Here is a 15461-nt window from a genome sequence, read left to right as displayed (position 1 = left end):
CGTTGCTCTACCTACCGCCGTATCGTACACAGCAGGATAGATGCACGCCAATTATCGCCAGAGAGCCAAGTAATTACGATGTAACGCGATAAAACAGCGATATCACGACTATTATTCGCGTTAAGACGGACGAACGTGGAAACTTGTAAAAATTGGATACGCACTGCGACAGCTTTGCTCTAACGTAATTCACGATGCGTTGAAAACGAAACGTTAACGAAATCGTACGCTTATTCGTTGAAGGAGCAACGAGGAAAACGCGGGCATCGTACATCTCTCGTATGGAGATTTCACCGTTCGTACTATCGATGCAAAGTACGCTCCTCCTTTATTTCCATTTTTCCAATATAATCGATAAACGGCGTATTACGTTGGAGCGTGTGCAATTCCGCGTTGTCTCGTTACACGATATAACGTTCGATAGAAAAGATACGCGGCGAGAGATAAACTGGTCGCGGACGATTTCGAACGTCCTAATTGCCGAAGGCCTGAAAGGCAGTTTTTGTTTGGAGGATCGTTCGAGCAGTTTCTCGCGTCGATTACGACTTCCGGTACAACTTCCTCCTTTCGTTGGCTCGTCGCAACCTCCAAGCCGGAAATGCCCGTTCTGGATGCTCGATCGATCACATTCCGTCTACCGTATTTCGTTCTGCCAGACTTACGCGACTTTGTTTTTACCGCCTCTTCACCCAACCGCCGTCTTTTCTTCCCTTTGTTCGTCGAAAGAACGACGTTTAACGGTATTTAATGGAATTCAACCAAGCACCTGACGTTAATAACCTTTGCACGCGTTCGTAGGAGATTTCGAAGCGCGAAGCTTTAGAAAACGCGCGTACAAAAAGTATTTTCCGCGCAGGTTGTTCAATGGTGTTCGCAAAAATGTGAATCCGCGTAAAAATCCGCTGGCTGCTCTAACGACCGATATCAGGAACGCGCAACAACGTCTATCGAAACGCAATTAACGCAATTAAAGGCAATTAAAAGCGACGAAACCTAAGGAAAATAACGATATCAGCCATTCTCTGCGCTCTACAGTTTGCTCGTATACAATTTACCAGAGCGTATTGCCCGGCGGAAAACGCCAAGTATTATCTTTGCCGATGAAAAGATTTTCATTCAGATGCGCTAGGTAGGCACTTGGATAGCGTAGGTACTTAAGGCCCGCTATAATTTTTAGGATTTAGCGCTACAACCACTGCGACTCTGTCCTATCGCAGGCTACGAGTTTATCGATTCTGCGCGCCATTTCGACAAACTTTGCTCCGTTAAATACCGTTTCATCGAGTTATACTCGATGATATTTTGGCGATACTCTGTAATTTGGTCGGCTCATCGCCGATCTCTTTCTCTTTTTTTTTTTTTTTTTCTTCGAATTCGACACATCGAGAAGGTCTATCGTTCGAAAGCTTGACGCAAATATAATCGTAAGTACGAATTTCCTTTTCTCCGACCCGATTCCATTACGAGAATACAGAAACAAAGTGTGCGCCATAAAATTTTTGTTCCACGAATCGATAACGAAGATTGCGGCAAAGAAGACACCGCGAAGATCGTCCCTTTGGAATTCTAGCGTCGCATTGAAAAATCTCAATTTCCGCTAAAGACGGTGACTCACTCGTTTTATACATATTCTGAGTCATAACGTTTTCGTTGATTCACGCATTAAAAATTACAATGTAACGATAAGACCGAAATCGTTCTTTCAAAGAGAGAGAGAGAGAGAGAGAGAGAGAGAGAGATACAGATAGAAAAAACGTAGCGAGGCTAGTCGTTAAAAGGAAAAGCTAACGATTATCAACAATAATAATTTATACGTGTATATACATATACGTGCGACTGAACATAAATTAGAACGTCAAATAGACTATACTGGAACATCAAAATATCGCAGTTGTAGTATCGTTCAAATTATCTCATTTCTTAACGCGAGTGTTATTTATCGATATTCTTATTTATAACGCGTCTCTTTAACACACAGAAAAATTTTGTACAAAGGTCACGCAGTGGAAATAGAAAAAAAAAACAAGACGGCAAGAACGAGCAAAATTAGCAAAAGGAAACGATTAAAAAAACACGCATATATCGCTTCGTACAAACGGAGATACGCATACATACAGAGGCATGTAATCTGAATTAGAATAGCGATAAATGTAAATATAAACATAAACAGATAGGAAGCGAACATTCTCCCCGATCTTCCTTAATGTCAGAGGTTCGTTATGTCTTATTCATAGAAGCTGTTGCGTAACTAACGACAACCCGAAGGAAACTACTACAATTTGATCGACATTAGCCGTCCCCCACGCTTTCTGCCAACTGTTTGCTGGCAAACGCTATTTCGATATTTAGCAAATCGTAATGTTCCGTTGAAACGCGAAACGCGAAACGCGGGAAAGATCGCGCTCTCGATCAAAGCCCTACCGCGATATTAGCCCTATTAGCGCTATTTAAGAGAATCTTACTTTCTTGGTGATTCGATTTTTGTCGCCTTCGACGGATTACGGTTATCGATTATTTATCGATCGATGTTGGTTCTAAAGATACAGCGAATGACTTTTTTGCGAAATCGTAGCACGTTTCCGCGTATGCGAAAAGCAGACAATTTTTAGCGATAAACGACGTTGCTCAGGCTACCGTGTCGCAATATATAACGCGAAGTCACCTAAGAAAAGGTATTCCGCGAGCGCAAAACTGAACCAAAGATACGAAAAGAACGAAAACTCGCTTAAAACAACTGGTCGAAAACGAACCAGCACGCGGACGAAGCGTCGACTCTCGCTTTGCTTCCTTATCGTTGTGCTATCGTACTTTGTCGCAACAAAATGTTACAAGCGTTACGCGGATTTACCGCAACTGCGTGTTCTTCTCTTCTTCTCTTTCGTTCAACGCGACTACACGCCGTTTGTCGTTGGCTAAACGCTATCCACGGGCTCACAGTTGCTTAAAACTTTCCTCGTCGGAGAGGAACGAGCGTTTTCAGCTTCGACTATAATTCGTTGACTATCGCGATCGTTATCGGGTCTCGCTCGCTCGACTAAACCGAAGAAACGTTCGATCGACGATGCTCCTCTTTCCTCCTTTGTAAACAAAACAGATTTGTCTGTTTGCGCGTATGTCGCAAAACTGTTGCAAAAAAAAAAAAGCGAGTTTGCGGTTGATGCACGCGATTCGAAGCAAAATAAAGGTCGTAAAAAAAAGAAAAAAAAAAAAAAGAGGCAGTTGTAAAATATAAGAGAACTCCGAGCCAAGCACGAAATCGTTCTGGTTAACGGTAGAAGGCGGAAGATCCTTGAGGAGGATTTAAGATTTATCGCAGAGCCAAGAGTCGATTCTCTTTTCTTCCGGGTACTCGACCGCTTCCTCTCTCCTTCTCGCTTTCTTTATCTTACTCACAGTTTTCGCTAATTCCTGTCGAGCTTCATTATGTGGCAATCTACTATTGATTCATCGATAACGGAGGATACATCGCTGATAATAAGTTGATTTATTACCGGCGTAATACAAATTATATTAGCTGTCGATCGACTCGTGGAAAAGGTTGGCCGTGCCTCGAAAAACTCCCAAACGATTTTAAATGTCGCCAGTTTTATTCGAAAAACAATTCCGTTTCGCAAGAGATTTTACCTGCTTCTTTTCTTTCTACTGCATAATTCAACAGCATTTTCAAATTACGATATACGTAATTCCTATTACTGCGAATTATGCAACACAGGTATATTTATGGTAGACAAAGTACCATTAATTTTATTAAAATTAACGCTGTGCTGGTAAGTTTTACGTACCCGTTGAACAACGAATAACAGATTGAAACAACGTTCTATCTAGTTGCTAATAAAAATTAAATTTCTCGTTTAAACGACGCGAAAAATAACGCATTTACTGTTTCTTACTCGCAAATAAAACGTTACTTTTTGTTCGCATTTAATTATACTAAATGTTGAATAGTACCGTTTAATAAAAATAGATAATAATAATAGGAAACGAAAAATAGAGGTCTGTTCGTAAACAACGTTTAATTTCGGTGATTAACTTTGGTATTTTAAGCAACAAATAACTCGTCTCTGTCTTTCGTTTCAACTATCGAATAACGAACGGCTCTCTATTCAAATAATTATATAATCGAGAATTTACTCGATAATGCCCAACACACTGACTATGACTCACTTCTGAGAAAGCGAATAATTACAAAAGCCATGTCGGTTTTCACTTGTACAAACGTTGATATAAATTGGCCACGTAAGATTCGACGTTTATCAGGAAACAAGAAAGGAAAGAACAACAACGAAAAAACAGAAGCCGCGCGAAACCAAAGAATAAAGCGTCGATCACGTTACCCGACGTTATCAGTCCACTTCCGCGTATAAAACGGATTAAAAGAAGGCTTTCGTACTTGACATTTCGTAATCAATAACTACAACAACACGCTTCCATGTAACATCGTCCACGACAAAAATAAGAGTACATATGTACACTCGAGATGGCAATACCTTCGACAAACATATTCCCATTGTTCGAATTTAAAAACGTTTGGAATTTTACTTCTCACGTAGTTATGCGTGTAAACCGACGATTTATCGATATCATCCGATATCGTACTTACGTTCGCGTTTGCTACAATTTAGTAGATATTAATATCGTCCACTTCGTATCAACGTTCTTCGTATTATAACCGTAGATCAAATTACTCGTAATTTGCCGTTATTTATTGCGTACATACAGCGATGGAAAAATTGTCGAAACTTTGCTTTTCCAACGAGAAATCAAAGTGCCCTTGATTTTTGCAAATGGCAAATGTGTATGTGTATGTGACTGGACGATTGACGGAAACGTTAATACGGAAAATTATTTTATTCGAAGCGAATTACGCGTCGGACGGTTCTAACGTCGACGATAGGAACGCAGGCAAACACCGAAATCGACACAGACCGGACGAAAAGCGTCGATGCACGCGTGATAACGAGTCTCGGCGTGTACCCGGGTCTTAGGGCGTACAGTGTAAATATCCAGACACAAAGGCACACGCTTCCAACCTTTTCTCTAATTTCAACGCGTACGTTCACCTCCTCGAACACGGACGCGTATCTATCAATCACCCTACACGTTCTATACATCGGATACACGCACGGAACGTGGCAAGCAATTAGGTCGAGTCGTAGCTCGACAACGATAGAGAATTCTTCTCGTCCCGGAAGTGGAAACGCGTCTATTCCGAATCGCCAAACCCTGGTCGATGCGCGAGCTCACTCCGTACGACCGGAGACGCGATATCGACGCAAAAAGCAAAAGAAGAGGCGGCCGTCGACCGTTCGAAAAGCTATCGTCCGAATTTCGCAAGACAAGCGCATAGGAGACGGTACGAGAAAATTACATAATAACAACGATGCGTCTATAGAGAAGAGAATAACGAGGGAAAACTTTCTCCGGTCCCGGTACACTCTGCTTACCTCCTCTATAATTTTCGTTACGCTCCAACTGCACGATGATCTATCGCACATGCGCCACGTAAATCACCGATTACACAGATTTCCTCGCAACGCCGCGTACATGATCGTTTAAACGGGAGTTTACGTAGGTTTGGGTGCTTATCTGGCGCAAACGCCTTTTACGAGAACGCCGGTATCGAGCCGATTGTTTCCGGAACGTCTTGATACGATAACCGATTTTCCTTGGAATTGAAAAGGGGCGGGAACGCGAGGCTCTCGTCAATGGAATCGTGCGCAGCAGCCAAAAGTATCATCCTCTTGCATTCTGAAACGTTATCAGGCTTTAATTCCATCTACGATTATGCGGAAAATTCAGCGTACGCCTACGTACGTCGGCAAGGAACGCCGGCCGGACATGGAAAAACGAATATAAACGGATATTCGAAATAAAAAAAATAAAGCAAAACTCGATGTACGATGCAAATTTTTCACTGAAACTTGGAATTCGTTTAAAAAAGCAATACGATACGAGTTGCTTCCTGTAACTTTGCATCGCAATATTTTTTGTACGTAACGCGTACAGGGGCTTTCTAAGCGTTGCCTGTAATATACAGCCGTAGCGTATTTTCATTTTGATCGTGCAAACTTTGCAATTTGTGCTTTTTTCCGCTAGTAAAACAATAGCGAAATAACGAAACTCGTAAGGATACAATGGCGAGAAGCACTACCTGCTTCGTATCGATTCAGCTAGCTTCACATCTCGAGACAAGCTCCATGCTGGTACGTACTCGATGCTAAAACGTAGAATTGCGCGTGTCAGGCATCAGACATACGCTTTGACCGTTTTCCGTAGTCGTCCATAATTCGAAAACTAAAGTACCTGGGACGCATTTTACTCGTTTTAACGCGTACTCGTGCAACTTGTCGAGTATGGACGTGCATTTACGAATCTGTTTACACAACGATGACATACGACGCGTAAAACGAAGCGAAGGAAACGTTTTCCATTGAAAATTCCACGATAACCAAAGTCGCTATTACCATTGATTAGGCAAGCTGTGCGAAGTAATACAGTTTGAGGTGGCGTCAAATGAAACTGTAGTGGCGCCGCTTTCGTACCACTAACCGATAACCCAATACCACGATCGTCTCGCAAACAAAAATTGCCAATATACGATACATCGCCGTACGTCATTGCTTCTCTATTATCTCGATATAGTATCGCCGTTTTCTCTCTCATTTTATAGATGAACGCTTCTTACATTTTTTCCACTCGCGACCCGCTTTTGACCGACATAACTTTCCGCAACTCCAGTTACACGCGTAACACGACAAGGTACAAACAATCGATGATAAATAAAGTTTGAGTTTGAACAATTCTTCGTTGCATTTGTAATTTCATCCTTTCCTCGTCTGCCCATCTACCTACTATCGTCTATCGTAAAATTTATCCGAAGCGCGTGGATTCTTCGGATGCTAACGACAGTGGAAAAACCTCGAGTATACCGATGTAACGAAATGGTTTCGTTCCGATAAATACGATAATAACGACGACTTTACACGAATGGAAACAGCAAACGAAAGTGGGAGCGAAGAGATGGCTTCGCACGCCGAGGCACTCGTGGCGTTCGAAAAAGAGCCTCGATAGTTCCAAGTGCAAAAAGAACGTGACTCTATCGAACGAATTACGCGACTTGGCGGCCGATAAAAAGATAATACGATAATATCAAAGGTACACGTTTAAAGAAGCTATCGATCGGTCCTCGTTCGTACTCGAATAAACGAAATTTCATATCGGGAAAGCGATTGTTCCGTTATTCGAAAATTCCATTGTCCGAACGGTTTTGTCTCCCTATCAATCCGGATAAATGAACCTCTCCTCTCTCTCTCTCTCTCTCTCTCTCTCTCTCTCTCTCTCTCTCTCTCTATATATATATATATATATATATATATATATATATATATAAAAAGAAAAAATACTAGACGTTGGAACAGTTTGGCGAACCACTGCAACTCGATGAGTGGAACGAAGGAAACGAAAAGAGGACCGCCGGGGAAAAGAAGAAAAGCTGGGTTTCCGCGACCTTGAGTTGGTCGGTGAACCCGATGCTCGCGCGTCCGCTTACGTCACGCTCTCGCCAACTCACAAGGAAGTGCTTTCTCGTTCCTCCGCGGGCGGAAAGAAAGAGAGAAAGAGAAGCAGAAAAGAGAGATGCGGGCCGAGATAGCAGCCACTGGCGTAGCGCACTACGCAAACAAATCAACGTCCGTCCACTTACTGGTAGAGGCTGGTTCGAACAGAGCCAGTGCGGTAGACGAGTAACGAGTTAAGCCGAATCTACACCGTTCGCTCGGGAGAATCGGCGCGGATCGTCGGCGATTTAATATCCTCGTTCGATCCGCGATGGTCCTTCGAATCCAAACGGTCGGTCCACGGCTCGAGTCAGCTTTGTTTCCTACCAGCTACTGCTCGTCCGCCGCGTCCGGATATGGAAAAAGGCGGGGAAAATCAGTCGTAAAAGACAACAAAGACAACGAAGACCTTTTCGTCTTCCGCGTTCATCCTTCACGACTCGATTTCCGACTCGGTGTTCCGTAGCCAGTGTCGAGACCCGTTTAAGCGAATCTTGGTCGGTTCGTCGACGCGAATGTCGCCGCCGCTGCAACAGTTTGACGCCACTCTTCGTGCAACGGTGAACGCATTATGGCCTCCGCGTTATCGCAATTAAGAACAAGCATGGAAACTTTTTGCACGCCGACGAATCGCTCGATAAACCGATACCGTGTTCGCACAGCGTTCGCGTTCACAGAGAAGCAGCCACGCGGACGATAGAGGTACGCTAGCACGCAGATCTTCGTCGTTTAAAGTCCCCCAAATGACGCGGATGTCGATTTAGATAATTTGCTTAACGGTGCGTACGGTACTGGGTGCTCGTGCGTCACGATGGGCGTTATTCGAATAAACTTTTAGTCGAATAATCAGTCACGAATAAAATTTTATTCGGCGTCCTATTAGAATTTCATATTTAGTCGTTCGTTTCCATTGTATCATATTCGTTATTTTTATTATTCGTTACGCAAATACTAAAGTATGTACATATATATATAAATTATAGGCCTTAATTCGCGATACAACCGACAAATCAATAAAATTCTACGGTCCGATGCAAGTCAAAAATCAAGGATTACAAAAATGTGATTTTTCAGGTAACCGAGTTTGTAATTATACATATATACATATTTTACGAGGCAAACGCGCTACGGTCAACTCGATTAGGCACACGCTATTACCTTTTAACGGTTTAACCGTTAATTATATCATCAGACCAGGTCCTTCGACCAACCGTTTGTATCTTTTTCTCTACTTTTACCTGGCTCGTTGATACCTTAATACGGGGATTCCTTCTCCATGACTCGTATTTCGATTTTCGTATTTTAACGCATCCAGTCCAATTACGTGTTCGATGAATGGGATCTTAAGACGTTCGTGAAGCGTCTGGTTAGAGATATACCAAGGAGCATTTGTCACGATTCGAAGGGTTTTCGGCTGAAAAGTTGGAAGGATCGTCGTGTTAGATTGGTTTCTTTAAAACAATCTTTCGACTCGTCATATCACTCGTAATAGTAGCAGCGTTATAATTGTACGTAAAAGTACGCGCAACGTTTCGTGCTTTCCCAAATGATTACCGTTTGTCCGTGAACTTTCGTGCGCCGCGAAAGCTCTTTCGAATCCATTATATCGTTTAAATTACAGGAAATGCCGCGGCGATAATTCACGTTCGAAGCCATGAAATTCCCGGTAAGCGGTGATTCTATCTGGCGTATCATCTATAATCCGGTCTTTCTTCGTCCGTCTGTCCAGTTACGTAAACATGGAAATCCACGCGTGTACATCGATCATGCGATATCGTTACAGCGATTATAACGATTCATTTCGTTAATCGTCCATATGCACGCACGGAACCAAAAGCCGTGTTTGCAATCTTCGAATTCGAACGATCACTAACCCCACTGCGACACTCGCGTTCTCGATTCGCGATCTTGGCTTCGATATAATTCTCTCGTTAGCACCAAACGAAGGAGAAGGCTCGTTTCGATCCGTTAGAAATATGTCGTCGAAAAGTTCGAAGAAACAGGCTGCAACGAATACGAAAACGTTTCTTTTCGAATTCACACGCGACACACCGCGTACCCTGCGAACGAAAACAGGAAAAAGAAAAGATGGAAGGTTCTTGGCGGTTCTTTCGAATCGTAACACGTCGCCAACTTAACCTAAAGCGGTAGCTGCCAACTTGAAAAAAATACAAAGGCGCCAGCCTAGTTAGAAAAGCAGGAAAATAAGACTCGATCGACCGGCGAGGTTCTCGGCAAACGAAACCAGGCATACGCGTTTCGTTCGAACTCGAGACACTTTTTAACGCTAGAACGGTACGTACGATTGGGTCGCAAACGACCGAAAGAACGCAGTACGGTTAAGAGACCGTTCGTGTCGAATCGTTATCGCGAAAACGAATTAAAAAAATGGAGAAAGAGGGAAAAGAAGAGTGGCGAGCGAGGAGAGAGGTTGGAGAAGAGAGGGTCAGTGACACGTCGTCGAACAGAGGTTTATCGGACGAACGACCGACCCACGTGGTTAGTGTTCTCCGCCCTCTTTTATACCCTCGATCGCCGCGCCACTAGGAACTACTGCCGGAAAAAAACACGATTAAACGTTATTCCTCGCGCGTTCCGTTATACAGGGTGTTTCTAGCAACTGGGACAGGCTGTAACTTGGTCGCGAGCGAAGTTGGAGGAAAATCGTAGAAGGAAATTTTGCACCGTCTAACGCGCACTATCGCGCTGAGCGTACTAGTTTCTACAAGTGGAACGCCGTAATTTTTTCCACACCGTTCGATACGTTTTCAAAGTTGGTCGATGTCACGTAGCTGGACGGGAAAATGTCGAATTTAAAAGACAAGAAACCACAGAGGAGAATGTACGGAGAATTTATCCGTTCCTTGTCTTTCGTTACGCCAAATTTGCTGCAACTAAAATCGAAATATCTTTAAACCAAAGTACAAACGTTTGTAAAACGTTAGATAGAATTATTTCTTTTTGTAATAATGTACTTCCATATCGACCGACGATCACAGACACAAAATTCTACGTTCTTCGAACAAATCGATATTTAAGATGAACGATAACGTTGAGAACCCTAAATATCGACGATAATATCGATCGTCTGTACCCTATTTTAACGACGGAACGTAACATCTCGTACGATGATCTTTCGCAGGAAACGTTATACATTGGCAGACGACTTACTTTGGTTTTAAAGATTATAAAGATTTCGCGCTGTTTGCTCCGTTCCATTTAACGAAACGATTCTTACGTAGCTCTCTTTATCGAACTAGTAACGTTCGTGGAAGGAAAATGGTAGAAAATTAGACGTCCTTATATACCGAGGAAAGTGACGCGATTTAACACCGCCGAGATAATTTCGAACGTAAAAGGGACCCGTTAACTGCAGTTAACTGCAATACCGTGGAAACGCTAGCGCGTAAAAACGTAGAAATACGAGGCGGCGAAAGATATGGAAAAGCTTTTTATCGGGCAGAAATTTCGTTGAACTTTCCAACTACCTGTTACTCGAGAAGAAGCGAGGAAGGAGAGCGCTCGAAAGATCGAGGGTGAATGAGAATCTCTGCGGAGGTACAAAGAGAGCATCGAGGCCTCGGATGCACGTGCGTGCAACTAACGCCGACCGGAAGTCGATAAAAAGGCTGCTTCACCCTCGTCACTCGGCAGCAGAGCTCCTCCTCATGGGAACCAGCCTCTTTCTTCTCTCTTTATCCCTTCGCTCGCCTCGCTCTTTCCTCCCGATTCCGTTCTCTCCTTCTTTCTCCCGCGTCTCTCGTTCCTCTTGTCACGACATCCCTCGACGTTGCACCGTAGCGTGCCAGCCACCCTCATCTCGGCACACAAGGTTTCTTTCGAGTGGCCCAGTAAACTTGAAAACTATCCTCCGAAGATGCACTTTGCTCTCCAAAGGTGTTTCTTTCTCCCGAAAGAAGATGTCTCTCTCTCTCTCTCTCTCTCTCTCTCTGTCCACACAGAACAGAGAGTTTCCTCTCTCGTGATTTTGGCTTTGATTCGTTTCTCTCGTCGGCGATCCGCCCGTTCTCGCGCCCCTTTCTCTACGTCTTTCGTAGAGACGCGTGTCTTTCGCTATCTCGCTAGACGGATCGCAATCGGTGGGCGGCGACAAATCTTTAAAACACGCGACACCCGACTATTTAGTCGCAAGCCGCCGGCTACGTTTCGTCGTATGTACCGTCGAGCGATGGACCCACGCGAACAACGCGTCATTCGTTAGGGCATCGAAGGAGAAACGTAAGACGACGCCGATGAAAATCGCGACGATTTTCAACCGTGTCGTAAATTTCGTCGTTGCGGGCAACTGGGCGGTTGGTTTAGTTTGCCAGCTACGTGCAAAAATATCCCGCCGCTCGGTCTTAGTTCTCGAGCTGGATCGCTTTAGTGGCAATATCAATCAGCCGCCGTGAGGCGGCCGTCCGGCATTGTTTATATTAACACCGATAAGGGGATTTGCGGAGGCTGCCGCCTCGCGGCGGCTGATTAATAGCGCTACTAAGTTAGCGCTAGCCCGCCTCAGCCTGAGAATCAAGGCCGAGCGGCAGGATATCTTTCCCTACAACCGGGAAAACTAAGGCCAACGTGCCTGTTTCGTGGCTTTCCTTTATTTTCCCCTCTTGCTTGTTTCTATTCTTTCTCTCCCGCTGGCTACCATCCACGATTTTCAACCGGGTGTACCGCAAGAATTTTTCAAACATCCACGCGCTACTCGATCGTTTAGTAAGGAGCACCGATCCGCGCCTCTCCCGGAACAAGACGTCTCTCGCTCGACAGGGAACGTTCCCACTTTCCTGGTCGTGGTTTATCCATCCTCCCGTCCAGGCGCTTCTTTTTCCACTTGCTTCGCGTTTACGCGTTTCGGCTGGCTGCTACAGCGCAAACCCCGTAAAATTCGCGATCGACGCGTCGCGAGAATTTCTAACGAGAAATAATAAGAATTTGCAACGTACGAGACGTTACGTTACGTTACATTAAATACTCGATCGTATCTTGAAAGAGTTCTAGATAAGACACTCTAATTAATGGGGATAAAAATGGAAATTATCTATGACAGGGTAGCGTATCTTTCTTTTTTCCATCGCATACACGGTCGATCGGTATTCCAGATAACGCTACTCGATAGTCTTCGTAACGTCGACAGTGCCCGCAACAGTGTAGGAAAATCCCTTTTGCCCGATTTCTAATTTACAAACTAGAAACGAACGAAACTTTGCGAATAAGAGGGACGGTCGTACGAGCTCGGACAATCGCGAAGGCCGATTTCTTTGTATCGCGTTGCGATCGAATTTAGCGGATTAGCCCTGGAAAGATCGATCGCATCGCATCACGATGCTCTAATTACCGGCCATGAAAGATAAAATCAGCGCCGCTCTTTTCCTCCATAATTTTCACATTAAATTACGTTCTATCAAAGGCGAGTACGCGCGTGCATATTTTTTGAAATTTAGTATACGGCGTAGACACGCTTACGCACTCGCGAGACGGACAGTAATTAAAGGAATCGTGTTTTCGGAACGAAGGAGTCGACGAAAGTAAAAGCGTACGTACAAGGGCCGTAGGAAGAAACTTTTCGCGCGGTTAACGTACGTTACCGCGTCAAATTTATAAAACATCTCGTATAAAAACATGTAAAACGTCGTTAAATCGACGAAAATCCCGCTCCATCTTTACGCCTATACGAGTGTCATCGCGATGCCGATCGGTCGCTGGTCAAACGTTGGAAAATACGGAAATGGGAGGAAGAACTTTGCCATTCTTTTTATTCGCGTTAGCTTTATTCTTGGACGCCAACGCGGCGGATCGAACGTCACCACCTGCCGATCGTCCTCCGTCCGATTTTCTCACGCAGGTTCGCATTGTTTGCTATAAATAGACGCTGTTTATCGAAATAAGCAACCTTACCGCAACGCGATTCGAACGTCTCGGCCGAATGTGTCGGGGCAGACACGTCGAATCGCGCGTCGATCGTTGGCGCGCGAGTCGGGATAAATAAGAAAAATAGATTCTTCCCAGTTAACGACCCAACTCTTCTCTCCCCTTTTTCTAACACGATGTACAGAGAGTGGAGCGGCGGCGGAAATATTTACGAACGTCGCGGTACCGTAACCTTCTTCGACGTTAGCGGTTAGGCACGCCGCGAAAACAAACGCCAACCGATCTACGCCGATCGACTGGACGCGAGACGAAACAAGTCGCAGATGCGATCTTCTAGTCGCGTTCGCGAAAACGATGATTGATTCTTCTCGATGCTAGTATCGCGCGAAAGTGAACGATCGCCTTACGCGTATTCCGCCAATTTCTACGATTCGTCGCTCGCTTCTTTTATGAATCCGCCGATGACGAGAGAGTTCGAGCTCTCGACTCCAAAGAACGTTGGGACAATTTACCGCGACAACCACGCTCGTAACTAGCCGATCTAATAGGAAAAATCGCATCCACGGAAGAACGGAATCGGTTTGCCGTATGCGAAAGAACGCGCAACGTCGACGACCGTCTTAAGGATGTCCTCGTTCGTCCGCGCAAAGAAACGAAGATATCGAACGATCGGTCGATTCGGCTTTAGACGAAACGAACCGACCGCGATAACGACGACGATTCGAACTTACGAGTTAAAAAGTCACGGACTGACATACGCGGCTTTCTTCGACGCTGAGCTTGGACGCGATGCGAGCTGTATCGTCGAGAGGACGGAAAGTTTGGCGGGTTATCGAGCGGTCGGGAAATCTGTATTTCTAAATACAGGACGAAGGAAGTACGGCGGTACCAACGGCGGCTAAAGTCGGCTCTTATTACCGCGATATCCGTTGTACGATAATTTTAGATCGCAAAATTTTACGATCCACGAAACCACTCAAGAGGCGTGTGAATTATACAAAGATGCGACGAAACAGCACCGCGTACTTGAAAGAGGGGTGTAACGGACGACGCGAGCGACCGAAATAACAAAAGGTAAGAAGTAGCGCGGTAAATTACGTTTTGCCGCTCTTTTCTCTTTTTCATAAACCGCCGATCGAATTTAACGCGACGTCCAACTCGCCGGAGTTTCGAATCGACGCGCAAAGGATCCTGTACGTGGTGTAAAAAGGGTCCTTGGAAACGAAACAACGAGAGATATCGGTAAAACGGGAATAGCGAAAACGAGATTCTCCGTTGTTTGTCTCGCACCGACTGCGCCACGTTCTATCGCACGGATAACGATTTACAGGCGTAAATTCGACGCGCTATTGTCGCTATCGAGACGCTTTGCAACGCTGCGTTCGCTAGTTGGAAATCCGTACGCGCGGCTGTGGCCGAATATCGCGAATAATACGAATAATACGAATAATACGAATAATACGATGGAATTAATCGTGAAAGGAGTAACCGGGGATTCGAGCAAGCGGTTGATCTTGATAATTCAACGGTTAACTCAATCAGCTCGATCAATAGGTTTTTAGATAACCTAACGGTCGATTAATCAAGATTCTGCGTGCACAAAGGGTCAACGCGCGGCAAGAAATTAACGAGCCTCGAGCGAACGATCCTCGACGAAGGCGAGGGATCGAAGAGACGCGAAAGTAGAGAGAAAGAAGCTTCGCGGGGCAACCTAATCCCTGAAACTCCAACTATCCGAGATCGTCGCGTCGAAACGTTGTTTCTCAGCGGCAGGCCGATCTCGATCGGCGCGCGTTTCGCCGTGTTTTTGTTAGGACAAAGATGGTAATTTAAGCGGCAAGGGAAGTTGCAAAGGTGGAAAAAGAACCGATAGAACGAGGAACCGGCGTTAGGTATTTTAAACGCCACTTCCTCCTCGAGTTTTCCTCGAAAGAGGGGAACCGGATGCCATCTATCGCGAGCGTCTGCTTCCTTTTGCTCCCTCTTGGAATTAACCGGACGAACGAGAAAGAGAGAGAGAGAGAGAGA

The 15461-nt window shown here is 44.8% G+C and overlaps 1 protein-coding gene across 2 annotated transcripts in view; it reads right to left on the bottom strand.

Annotated features, from left to right (window-relative positions):
- LOC117239094 (ets DNA-binding protein pokkuri-like) overlaps positions 1-15461 on the bottom strand; it is a 28715-nt gene that overhangs the window by 7158 nt on the left and 6096 nt on the right. Inside the window, exon 1 of one of the 2 annotated variants that reach the window (XM_033504387.1) lies at positions 5445-5680. The exons of the other annotated variant lie outside the window; for it this stretch is intronic. The gene's annotated coding sequence lies outside the window, so the exon portion shown is untranslated. Of the gene's footprint in view, positions 1-5444; positions 5681-15461 lie in introns of those variants that run through there. 2 annotated transcript variants of the gene reach the window in all.

The sequence above is a fragment of the Bombus vosnesenskii genome, unplaced genomic scaffold (genome assembly GCF_011952255.1).
Source record: "Bombus vosnesenskii isolate JDL3184/JDL3185 unplaced genomic scaffold, Bvos_JDL3184-5_v1.1 scf7180000013883, whole genome shotgun sequence".
In the NCBI taxonomy this organism is placed as follows: domain Eukaryota; kingdom Metazoa; phylum Arthropoda; class Insecta; order Hymenoptera; family Apidae; genus Bombus; species Bombus vosnesenskii.
Note: the sequence above shows the minus strand (reverse complement) of the source record. Positions and strands in the feature narration are given on the sequence as shown.